We start from the raw sequence: 12,021 nt of genomic DNA on the forward strand, positions 1-12,021 counted from the left end.
GCCAGGGTCCCAGGTTCGATTCCCCGCTGGGTCACTGTCTGTGCGGAGTCTGCACGTTCTCCCCGTGTCTGCGTGGGTTTCCTCCGGGTGCTCCGGTTTCCTCCCACAGTCCAAAGACGTGCAGGTTAGGTGGATTGGCCGTGCTAAAAATTGCCCATAGTGTCCATAAGGGTTGGGAGGGGTTATTGGGTTGCGGGGATAGGGTGGAAGTGAGGGATTAATGTGGGTCGGTGCAGACTCGATGGGCCGAATGGCCTCCTTCTGCACTGTATGTTCTATGTAATCTATGTAACTACCCTGTTACTTTCGCTCCTATCCAGAATCATCTTTGCAATCCTTTCCTCTACACCTCTGGAACCTTTCAGAGGCTTATAGAAAACCCCTAACAGGGTGACCCCTCCTTTCCTGTTTCTAACCTCAGCCAATACCACCTCAGTAGACGAGTCCTCATCAAACGTTCTTTCTGCCACCGTAATACTGTCCTTGACTATCAATGCAACCCTCCCCTTCTTTTACCACCTCCCTGAGCTTACTGAAAGATCTAAACCCCGGCACCTGCCATAACTATTCCTTTCCCTGCTCTATCCATGTCTCCGAGATGACCACAGCATCGAAGTCCCAGGTACCAACCCATGCCGCAAGTTCGCCCACCTTATTCCGGATGCTCCTGGCGTTGAAGTAGACACACTTTAAACCACCTTCCTGCCTGCCGGTACACACCTGCAACTTTGAAACCTTACTCGTGACCTCACTACTCTCAACCTCCTGTATACTGGAGCTACAATTCAGGTTCCCAATCCCCTGCTGATCTAGTTTAAACCCTCTGGCTGAATACATTCCTGCTCATCTCAATTTTAAAGGGTCGTCCCTTCAGTCTGAGGCTGCGCCCTCGGGTTCTACTTTTTCCTACTGGTGAAAACATCCTCTCCATGTCCACCTTATTTGGGCCTCTCAGTATTCTATAATTTTCGATAAGATTTCATCCTTCTAAACTGCAACGGGTACAGACCCAGATGCTTCAACTGCTCCACATACGACAAGCTCTTCATGCCAGAAATTATTCTTGTGAACCTCCTCTGGACGCTTCCCAAGACCAACACACCATTCCTTAAATGCGAGTCCTAAACCTGCTGGCAATGTTCCAATTGGACCTACCGGAGCCTCAAACAGCCTCAGAAGGATACCACTGCTCTTACATTTTCTCCCTCTAGACATGAATATTAGCGTTGCATTTCCCTGCCTAACTGCCTCCTGTACCTGCACGTTAGCCTTCGGAGCATCTTAAACTCGGACTCCTAAGTCAATTTCTGATTCTGATTTCCAAAGCCTTTTCCGAGTTCGACAATATTTTATGCCTCCATTCTTCCTCCCAATGTACACAACCTCACACTTGTCGACATTGTATTCCCTCTGCCACTTCTTTGCACTCTCTGCTAGCCTGTCGAAGTCCTTCTCCAGCCTCCATGCTTCCTCAATACTATGTATCCCTCTGCATATCGTTGTGTCATCTGCAACCCTCGCAAACGTGTCCTGTGTTGCTTCTTCCAGATCGTTAATATATATTGTGAACAGTTGCTGTCCCAGCACCGACCACTGAGGCACACCACTAGTTACCGGCTGCCACCCTGAAGAATACCCCTTTATCCCCACTTTGCCATCTGCCAGTCAGCCAATCATCTATCCATGCCCGGATCTTACCCTTAACACCATGGCTCTTAACTTATTTAACAGTCTCCTGTGCGACACCTTGTAAAAGGACTTCAAGAAATCTAAATAAATCACGCCCACTGGTTCTTCTTTGTCTGACTTCCTTGTTACTTCCTCAAAGAAGTCTAACAGATTTGTCAGACATGACTGCTGCTTGAGCCGTCCTGACTCAGTCCTATTTTACCATGCACTTCCAAGTGTACCACAATCACACCTTTAATAATGGACTCTAAAATCTTACCAATGACCTCAGTCTGGCTAACCAGCAACAATTTTCCTCTTCCATCTTCCTAAACACTTGTGTTGCATTAGCCACGTTCCAGTCCTCTGGGAACCTCCCTGTCTCTAGGGATTCCAGAAAGATTACCAGCAATGCCTCAACAATCTCCTCAGCTATCTCTTTCAGAGCCCTGGGGTGTAGTCCATCCGGACCAGGTTATCTTATTCACATTAAAACCCTTCAGTTTGTCCAGAACCTTCTCCTTATTGAAGACGGCTGCAGTCACCACTGTGCGTTCATTCTCCTGAAGCTCTGGTTTCCCACTGATGTCTTCACCGTGAACACTGATGCAAACTAACGATTCAGTTCCCTGCCATTTCTTCGTTTCCTATTATTAGTTCTCCAGCCTCATTGTTCAGTGTTCCAATCAAATTATTGCCTCTGACTTACCTTTTTAGTGTTGAAACAAAACGCTTTTGCTATGTTCTTTTAAATTACTAGCTAGCCTGCACTCCTATTTCATCTTCTCCCCCTGATTGATTTCTAAGTTGTCTTCTGCTCACATTTAACGGCTTACCAATCCTCTGGCTTCCCACTAATCATCGCCACCTTGCGTGTTTTTACTTTTGTTTTTATGCTGGCCTTGACGTCCCTCGCAGCCACAGATGCCTCGCCTTCCCTTCGCATGTTTCCTCCTCCTCAGGGTGAATTTCTGTCCTATGTCTGCCGGTCCCCCCAAAAACCGAAACCACTACCATTAATGCGCCGCTGCCTTCCGTGATAGGCTCCCCTTCTAATCAACGCTGGCTCCTCCCTCATATATTTGTAGTCAGCTTCGATCGATTGTATTACCGTTATATCAGCGTCCAGCTTCTGACTATGAAACTGCAGGTCAATTCCATCATCTAGTGCTCACTACCCCCTTAGTGTTCATTCAACTTAAGTTCCCTGATCAAGTCTGCCTCATTACACATAAAATGTATGTGTGCGTCTATGTGTAGGTGTGTGGGTGCGTGTGTGTTAGAGCGAGCGTTTGTGTGTGGAGTGTGTGACTGTGAGTATATCTGTGTGTGTTTGGTGTGTGTGCTTGTATGTGCTGGAGTGCGCCTGTGTGGGAGTTTGTGCCTGGGTTTGTGGGGATGTCTATGCATGGGTATATGTCTGAGTGGGTCTGTTGGTGTGCATGTAGATGCGTGGGAATTTGTGTGAGTATATGTTTGTATGTGTGTCTGTGTGTGTTTGAGTATATGTGATAGTGTGTTGCTGCGTATGTATATTGGTGAGTGTGCTTATCGGTGTGTGGATGTTATTGTGTGTGGATGTGTGTTTTGAGAGTGTTTGTGTGGGTTAGTGGGAGCCTATATATGGGTGCGCCTGTCAGCGTGAGTTTGTCTGTGTCTGGGGGTGTAGGTGAGTGCGTGTGTGGGAGTGCGTGTTTGGGTGTGCGCGTGTGTGAGTATGTGTGGTGCAAGTGTGTGTGCGTGAGTATGCATGGTTTGTGTGCCTATGTGTACGAGTGCTTTGGCAAGTGTGTGTGTGTATTTGGGTGAAAGTGTGGTCGTGTATCAATTTGTATGTGCATTGTGTGTGTGTATGCTTCAGGCAGTGGTGTGGGGGAGTGTGAGCGTGAGTGTGTGTTTGTATGGGTCTGTGCGTGGGTGGGGTTGTGGGTATGTGTGGTACTTGTTTGTGTGTGTGCATGGGACTGTGTATGGGGCTGTGTGTGGAGGTGTGTACGTGTGAGACAGCATGTCTGTGTCAGGGTTATGCGTGTGCGTCTTTCTGTTTTGCTGCGTGTGTCTGTGGGCATGTCTGTTGGGTTTGTCACGGCTTTCGAGTGTGTGTGCATGTATGGGCGCATGTGTGCATTCCTTTCTGTTTTTACTGTGTATGTGTGTGTTTATAGGTGTGTCTGTGTGCAGTTGAGTGTATGTGTGGGGGGTGTTGCTGAGTGGGTGGGTGGATTAGTATGTCTGTGCGTGTGTGTGTTGGTGTGAGTTTGTGTGTGTGTGAGTATGTGTGTGTGGGTATGTATGAGAGCATGTATCAGTGCGTGTGTGAGTGCGTGTGGGTGATCTAGCTATGTGAGTGTGTGGGGTATGTGTTTGGATATGTGTACGTGTGCATATATGGGGCCGCATATGTGTGAGTATGTGCGTACGTGTGTGAGAGATAGCGTGTGAGAGGGTATGCATGTTAATGTGTGTTGTGTGCGTTTTACTGCATGAGAGAGTGTCTGTGAGTGTGTCGTTTTGTGTGAATATGTGTGTGTGTGAGTGTATGTGATTGGTGGCCGTGTGTCTGTTTGAGAGAGCGTGTGTGCCTTTAATGTGTTTGTGAGTATGTGTGCGCGGATTGGTCTGTGCGTGGATGTGCATGTCGGCGAGTGTGTAGGGTGTGTGAGAGTGTGAATGGATATGGGCGTAGGTTGAGTCCGTGTGTGTTTGTGTGCGGCTGTGAGTGGGTTTTAGGGTACATGTGAGTGTGTGTGACGGGGATGTGTGTGGGGCGTGCGTGTGCGCGTGTTTCTGGGTGTATCTGCTTGTCTGAGTGTATGTGTGTAACAGTCTGTGTGTGTTTCTCTGTTGATGCCTGTGTGTGGTCGTGTGCGAGTATTTGGGTTTGTATTTATGATTGTTTGTTGGTGTGGGTGTGTTTGGTTTTGAATGTGTGTGTGGTTGCGTCTGTGTGCGTGAGGGAGAGAGCGAGCCTGTGTGTGCATGTTGTGTGTGGTGTCTGTCTGTGACTGTGGGTATGTATGGGGCTGCGTGGGAGTGTGAGAGAGACAGTGCACGTGGGTGTGAGGATGTGTATGCCTATGTGAGTGTATATGTGTAAAAGCGTGGATGTGCATGGGAGTATGTATGTATGCTGGTGTGGGAGTGTGCGGGTGAGTTCTGTGTGTGCGTGAGTCTGGTTTGAGATTTTATGTGTGGAAGGGAGAGTGTGTGCATGTGTGTATCTGAGTGTTTGTGTGTAATATTTTCGTTTATTAACAATTTGACAGTTACAGATCAAAAGCTGTCACAAGGCGCAACGCATCAACACACTTAAACGGAGCAAAAACAGTCGTAAGATACAAAATCTTCAGTATGTGTATGTGTCTGAGTGGATGTGTTGTACGTGTGTGTGGGTATGAGAGTGTTATGATGTGCGTGTTTTTGGTGTGAGTGAGAGTTTGCGCGTGTGCGTATGACTGTGTGTGCCCGTATCTGTGTGTGTATCCATGTATGTGCGGGTATCTGTGGAATGTGAATGTGAGTATGTGTTTGTGTGTGCGTGTGCGTGTCCGCATATGTGTGGCTGCGTGGTTGTGAGAGAGATTGTGTGTGTGTGCGTGTTTGTGTGTGACTGCACGTATGAAAGATGGTGTGTGCGTTTTAGCACGGGAACTTTCGTGGGTCTGTGTGAGTGTGTGGATGTGGGTGAGTGTGTGTTCGTTCGAGAGACAGAGTTTATGTAAGAACATTTGTGAGTGTGTGTGGGTGTGTTTCCGTGTGTGTCTGGGATTGTGTGCGTGCACATGGATGTGAGTGAGTGGGGGTGTATATGTGTGTGTGACTGTTAGTGCGTGTGTGAGTGTGTGCGTGTTGTGTGTGGCGGTGTGTTTGTGAGTCCGTGTGTGGTTGTGGTGGTGAGCGTTTGAGACAGAGTGTGAGTGGGGGTGTGAGTGGGGGAGTGTTATCGGAATTGGGGCAGGATATATCTGTACCATTGTGATGGTCTCCAATTGAACCGATCTGGGACTGGTGTTCCCGTGGAAAGGATAAATAGAGTTATCACAATGATTGTAATTTAAGAAATGCGTGTGTATGAGGTGGGAATGTCTAATGCTACACGACATATTCTGGTTAACAGGAACGAACGCAGCAGGTGAGCAGGTGACGACAACGTAGAGGTTAATAGGATGAATTGGCAGGGTCAGTCGAAAGACAATGGAGAGAAGAAATAAAATCTAAGGTGACTGTGGGACTGATAGTTGGGGATGAGGCTGAATGCTATCAGAGTTTAACAGAGGAGATCCGGATGTATGAAAAGCGTGCTGCACAAAAAAATCCTGTAAGGAAAACACAAATCAGTAGGACATATTTTTTGAAGAACTTGCACCTAAACATGCAGTATTCAAAATAAGGTCAATGAACTGACAGTAATAATAGAAGCAAGTGGGGATGATTTCGTGGGGATTCCTGTAACAAGGTCGCAGGAGGTCAGGAATGGAAGTTGAATATCCGAGGGTACTCAGGTTTCCGATAGGACAGACCACATGCAACAGGAGGTGGAATTTATTTATTGGTTACAGATTACATGAAGTCTGTAGTAAGAAATGGTACTGGCACTGAGGGCCAAAATGTTGTATCCATCTGGGTGGAAATACATACAAAGAGGGGGAAAAAATCTTTGTTAGTAGTAATTAAAATGCTCCTGGAATGGGCCCAATGTGGGGTATAGTATAAACCTAGAATTAATGATGGTTTGTGAGAAGGTTGAAGCGGTGATTTTAATATGCATATTCACTGGATTAATAAAATTGACAAGGGTGGCCTCGAGGCAGATTTTATAGAGTATATCATTGGTTGTTTCTTCGAGCAGTACGTTATGGAGCCTAACAGCGACCAGGCTACTTTGTATTTAGTATAATGTAGCGAAGAAGGGTTGATAAATAGTCTTGCCGTTATGGTCTTGGATGGAGTGATCACAACATGCTAGAAATTCAAATTCATGTTGCGTGAGAGAAGACAGATTTCCATTGTCGTGTTTTAGAGTTAGGCAGAGGTAATTATACAGACCTGAGTAAACAGTGGAACTAAATAGTCAGGGATCAGATAACTGAGATAGGAAAGCTGAGGAACAATGGCGGATTTTCAGGGAGATATTAAACACCTCTCAAATAAAGTACATTTCAGAGAGAGAGAGGAATTATAAAAAGGGTGAAAAAGGTGCCATGGCTTAAAAGGAACGTCAAGGAAGACATAAGGGCAAATATTGGGGCATACTATACCTCAAACGCTGGTGGCAAGCTGGAGCATTTGGAGAACTTAAAGAGCTAAGCTAAACTATGAAAGGAAAATAGTTGAAACAAGAACACTGATGCCAAAATCTTCAAGAAGTTTATTATAGCAAGAGAACAGATAAAATAAATGCTGGCCCTTTAGAGAACGAAACTGGTAAGTTAATAATGGGGAACACAGAGATGTTGGAGGCACTGAACCTATATTTTGCAGCTGCCTTCATGGTAGAAGAAAATTTAAAACATTACATCTAACTGCAGTTTAAGCAGAGGAATTTTGTGCAACGACCATCACTCAGGAGACCGTTTAAATACACTGATAGGATTAAAGTCAGACAAGTCGCTGGGAAAAGATGGCCTGCACACTAGGGTGTTCAGGGATTCGGCAGAGGCGATAGTGGACTCATTGTTTCTGATATTTCAGATTTCCCTGCGTTCTGGACGGGTCCATGTGGATTGGAACACGATAAGGTGATGCCCCAATTACAAAAGGAGAGAGGCAAAAAGTAGGAAACTATAGGCCGATTAGATTGACCTTTGTGCTAGGTAAGTTGTTGGAATCAATGGTTAAGGAGGACATGAGGGAACATTTCGAAAGGCAAAGCTCAATCCGCCATTGCCAGCATGGTTTTTTGGAGGGTAAGTCATGCTTGACAAACTTGCTTGAATTCTTGGAGGACGTCACAGTCAACGGTGAATAATGGAGAACTTGCTGACGTGGTATATCTGGGCTTCCAGAAGGTGTTTGACAAGGCTCTGCATGAACGATTGATTAATAAGGTGGGATCGCAGGTGATTGTGGGTACAGTATTAGATTGCATTGAGGATTGACTGACTGACAGAAAGCGGAGCGTCAGGATAAATGGGTCATTATGTGAGTGGCCGTGCCGTGCCGTGGGGTTCAGTCCACGGACCTCAACTGTTTACAATCGATAGAAACGATCCGCGAGCAGGGACATTTAACATAGCAAAATCTGCGAATGATACTGAAATAAATTTGAAAGCGGGCGGTGAAGACGAGATAAATATTTTACAGACAGTTATAAATGGGCCAGGGTATTGGGCTAAAATTCGGCGAATTGAGTTTAATGTAGATAAGTGGGAGGTTTTCTATTTTGGCCGAAAATGTAGAAAGGGAAATTACTATCTAAATGGGAGGTAGATTCAAAATGCGTCTGGGCAGAGGGATCTGGGTGTCTCTGTTCATGAATCGCAGAAAGTCGGTTTGCAGGTACATCATGTAATTAAAAAGGCAAATGGAATGTGCGCGTTCATTGAAAAGGGACTAAGGCAGCACGGTGGCTCAGTGGTTAGTATTGCTGCCGCACGGCGCCAAGGTCCCAGGTTCGATCCTGGGTCACTGTCCATGTGGTGTTTGCACATTCTCCCCGTGTTTGCGTGGGTCTCACTCCCACAACACAACGATGTGGAGGGTAGGTGGATTGGACCGACCAAATTGCCGTCAATTGAAAAAAAAATGAATTGGGTATTGGAAATGTATAAAGAAAAAGGACTGGAATAGAAAAGTAGAGAAATGTCCGGCAATTCTCCAGGTTGTTGATGAGACCACACCTGGACTTTTGAGTCTAGTTATGGCCTCCTTCTTTGAGAAAGGATGTGATCCCATTGGAGGCAGTTCAGAGGAAATACTTTTCGCAGAGGACGGTGAATTTGTGGAACCAATAGTCCAGTAGAATCTAAGCTATTAAACGGTTTCAAGAAGGAGATTGATATATTTCAGATTTTAAGAACGAGCTAAATTGATCTGGGGAACGGATGTTGTGGTGATTTCGAGACCAGATACGGATATGATTGGATGGAAGCGCAGGCTTGAAGGGTTGAATTGCTTACTTCTGCTCAGCCATGATCTGGTTGAATGGCGGAGCAGGCTCAATGGGCTCAATTGTCTTTGTCTACTCCGACTACTTTTATTCTTATGTGCGTGGCTGTTGTGTATGCCTGTGTCTGTGTCTGTGTGCGTGACTGTGTGTGAATGTGTGCGGCTGCTTGTAAGTGACAAGGTATGTGGTTCTGTCTGTGTGTGTGTCAGTGTGCATGTTTGAGTCTGTGTGTGCATGCGTCTGTGCGGGAGTGTGTGTGATAGTGTTATGGCTTTGTGCGTCTGTATGAGGTTGTGTATTTACCGGTTTATGTGAGAGTGTGGGTTGGAGTGTGTGTGGGGGGCGGACTGCATGTGGGTGTGAGTGTGTTAGTGGGAGGGCATGTTTGTGGGTTGGTAGGTTTGCGTGCATGCGTCTGTGTGTGCATGGGTGCTTGTATGTTTGTGCATTTGTGTGAGAATGCTTGTGTGTTTGTGAGTCTGTGCAAATGTGTGTGAGGGTGTTTGGGTATGAGTGCGTATGGCTACGAATAAGTGTGATATTTTATAGGCTTGAGCATGTATCTGTGGTTGTGTGTGTATGTGTCCAAGTGTGTATGGGTTCATGTGTGGTGCTGCTGTGTGTGTCTCTGTGTGAGTATATTTGGATGCGTGTGTGGGTGCGAATGTGTCCGTCTGGGTACGTGTCATATGTGTGTGACTGTGTGTGTTTGTGCAGGTGGAAGTCTGGGTGTGCGTATGTGAGGGCAAGTGTGTGTATTTGTCCCAGTGAGTTTGTGTGAGTGGGTGTGTGTCAGTATGTGTGGCTGTGTGTGTGTGTGAGTGTATGTGAGGGCCTGCCTGTGTGTGTGAGTCCGTGTGAATATGTGTGTGTGAGTCTGGGTGTGTATGAGTGATAATGGGTGCTAATGTGTGGGTTTGTTAGTACATGTAGGGTTGTGTGTGTGCCAGAGCACATGTGGGGGTGAGTATGTCTGGGTTATGTGTGTGTTTGTGTCTATGCGGGAGTGCCTGTGCGTGGGTGTTGCAAATAGTGTGTGTGGTGATGAGTGTATGTGTGTGAGTGAGTGTGCGTGTGTGAGTGTGTCTGCGTGTGCGTTGGAGCGTGTGGGACTGTTTATGGTGTTTATGTACGCCTCTATCTGAGTTCTTGTGTGTGACTTTGTGTGCGTCTATATGCCTGTGCGTGGGTGCATGTGTCGGTGTATGTTCTGTGTTAGTTTGCTTGTGTGGGTGGTTGTTTGTGGGTGAGTAAGTGGAGATATGTGTGTGGACGTGTGTTTTTGTGCTTCTATGTGGCTATGTAAATGGATGGGTCCGTGTGTGTGTATATGTGTATGAATGACTGCGTGATTGTGTGTGTTTGTGCGTGTCTCGGTGTGTGCGTGTCGATATGTTTGTGTGTGTTTGTGTTCCAGTGTCTCTTTGATTATTTTAGCATTTGTATATGTGTTCCTATGCCTCTGTCTATGTGTGTGTGAGTGTGTGCGTGTGTGTGAGTTTGTGTATCTCAGTGTCTCTGTGAGAGCACATATTGGGTCCCTGTGTGTCTTTGTGATTGTGAACATTCGAGCATGCGAGTTTGTGTCCCTGTGTCTGTGAGTGTGTGCACTCATGTTTCTGTGTCTGCGTGAGAGTGTGCATTTATGTCTCTCGCTGTGAGTGTGTGTATTTATATGTATGTGCTTGTCTTTACAACACCGCCACACGAACCGTGATAATGTCTTCGGCATCGTGATTTCATTATTTATTTCCTTCCTTTCAGTGAACCTCATCACAATTCTGATTTTGAAGAGGAAAAACTGTGGACTGTCCAAATGTGTGACTTGTTACCTGGTGGCCATGGCAGTGGGGGATCTACTGGTCATTATTCTCGACCTGATATTGAGACACATTCCTATTGTTTTCAGTCAACAGTTTGATTTCCTGATGGCCATCTCCGTCTGTAATATGCACGCAGTCCTGCTGTTTGCAGCAACTGACTTTTCTGTCTGGTTCACCGTCACTTTCACCTTTGACCGATTTGTGGCCATTTGTTGCCCGAATCTTAAAAGTAAATATTGCAGCGAGAAAACGGCGACTGTTGTTCTGGGAACAGTGACTGTGCTGAGCTGTTTGAAGAACATTTTCTGGTGTTTTATGTTCACAGGTAAGTATCAGCTCGGGAACGTCCCTTGGTTTTGTGATGTCACAGAGGGTGTTCAGAACTCTCTGGTCTGGACAACAATCGAGTTCCTCCACCACATTCTAACCCCGTGTGTTCCATTCGCCCTGATTCTGCTGCTCAATGTTCTCACCGTCAGACACATTGTCCTGAGCAGCAGGGCCCGCAGGAGACTCCGGGCTCACAGCAGTGGGCACAGTGCCAGAGACCCGGAGATGGAGAGTCGCAGCAAATCCATCATCTTACTCTTCATTATCTCTGCTAATTTTGTTCTGTTTTGGTCAATGTTAACAGTATATTCTATTTGGTGGCGGATGTTTTTTCTTGGGAATAATGCACGGTTTTTAGATGATTATGTCATGGAATTGGGTTTCATGCAGCAGCTGTTGAGCTGTTGCACAAATACTGCGATTTACGCCGTGACACAGACGCAGTTCAGACAGCAATTGAAGAAGGCGATGATATTTCCCTTTAACCCAATTCTTTAATACATTAAGTCCTGAGTAAAACCAGCCACATGGCATCTATTACCTCCCATTAGCCGTTCAAACTCTCCATAAACAGCAAGCCTCGCCCTGATTGGCCATCTTTCCTTACCAGGGAGACAGTTGGCGGCCATCTTGTGGTACCAGGTCGTTCGATCGGCGGCCATTATATGTCGCCAGGGGAGACTGCGGTGGCTGCCTTGTTACCAGGGGAGACGGTCACCGGCCATCTCGTGTTGCTGGGGAGACGGAGTGAGTGATGCGATGGCCCACAGTCTGCCCTCTGAGAGGGCTCCGCCGCACATGCGCACAGGCAGCTCTCTTTTAATCTTTATTTTTTGAATAATTATTATTTTTACTCACATCCTCTCTCGTCAGATTTTCGGTTCCCTCTCGATTCTGCAGCGTCGATTCTCCTGTTGTTTAGTTGATTTTGATTGAAATAAAATGCGCTTCCCACTCAGACAAACGGTGGCGCATTGGCGATTCCGCCATCTTTATATGAAATAAACATTCATCGTTGTTGCTTTTATTTTTCAAATTGTCCTCCTGGCCGGAATTGCCTCCATTCAGAATATCAGTCACTTTTATTCCATT

The sequence above is a fragment of the Scyliorhinus torazame genome, unplaced genomic scaffold, assembly GCF_047496885.1.
Source record: "Scyliorhinus torazame isolate Kashiwa2021f unplaced genomic scaffold, sScyTor2.1 scaffold_166, whole genome shotgun sequence".
Taxonomy (NCBI): Eukaryota; Metazoa; Chordata; class Chondrichthyes; order Carcharhiniformes; family Scyliorhinidae; genus Scyliorhinus; species Scyliorhinus torazame.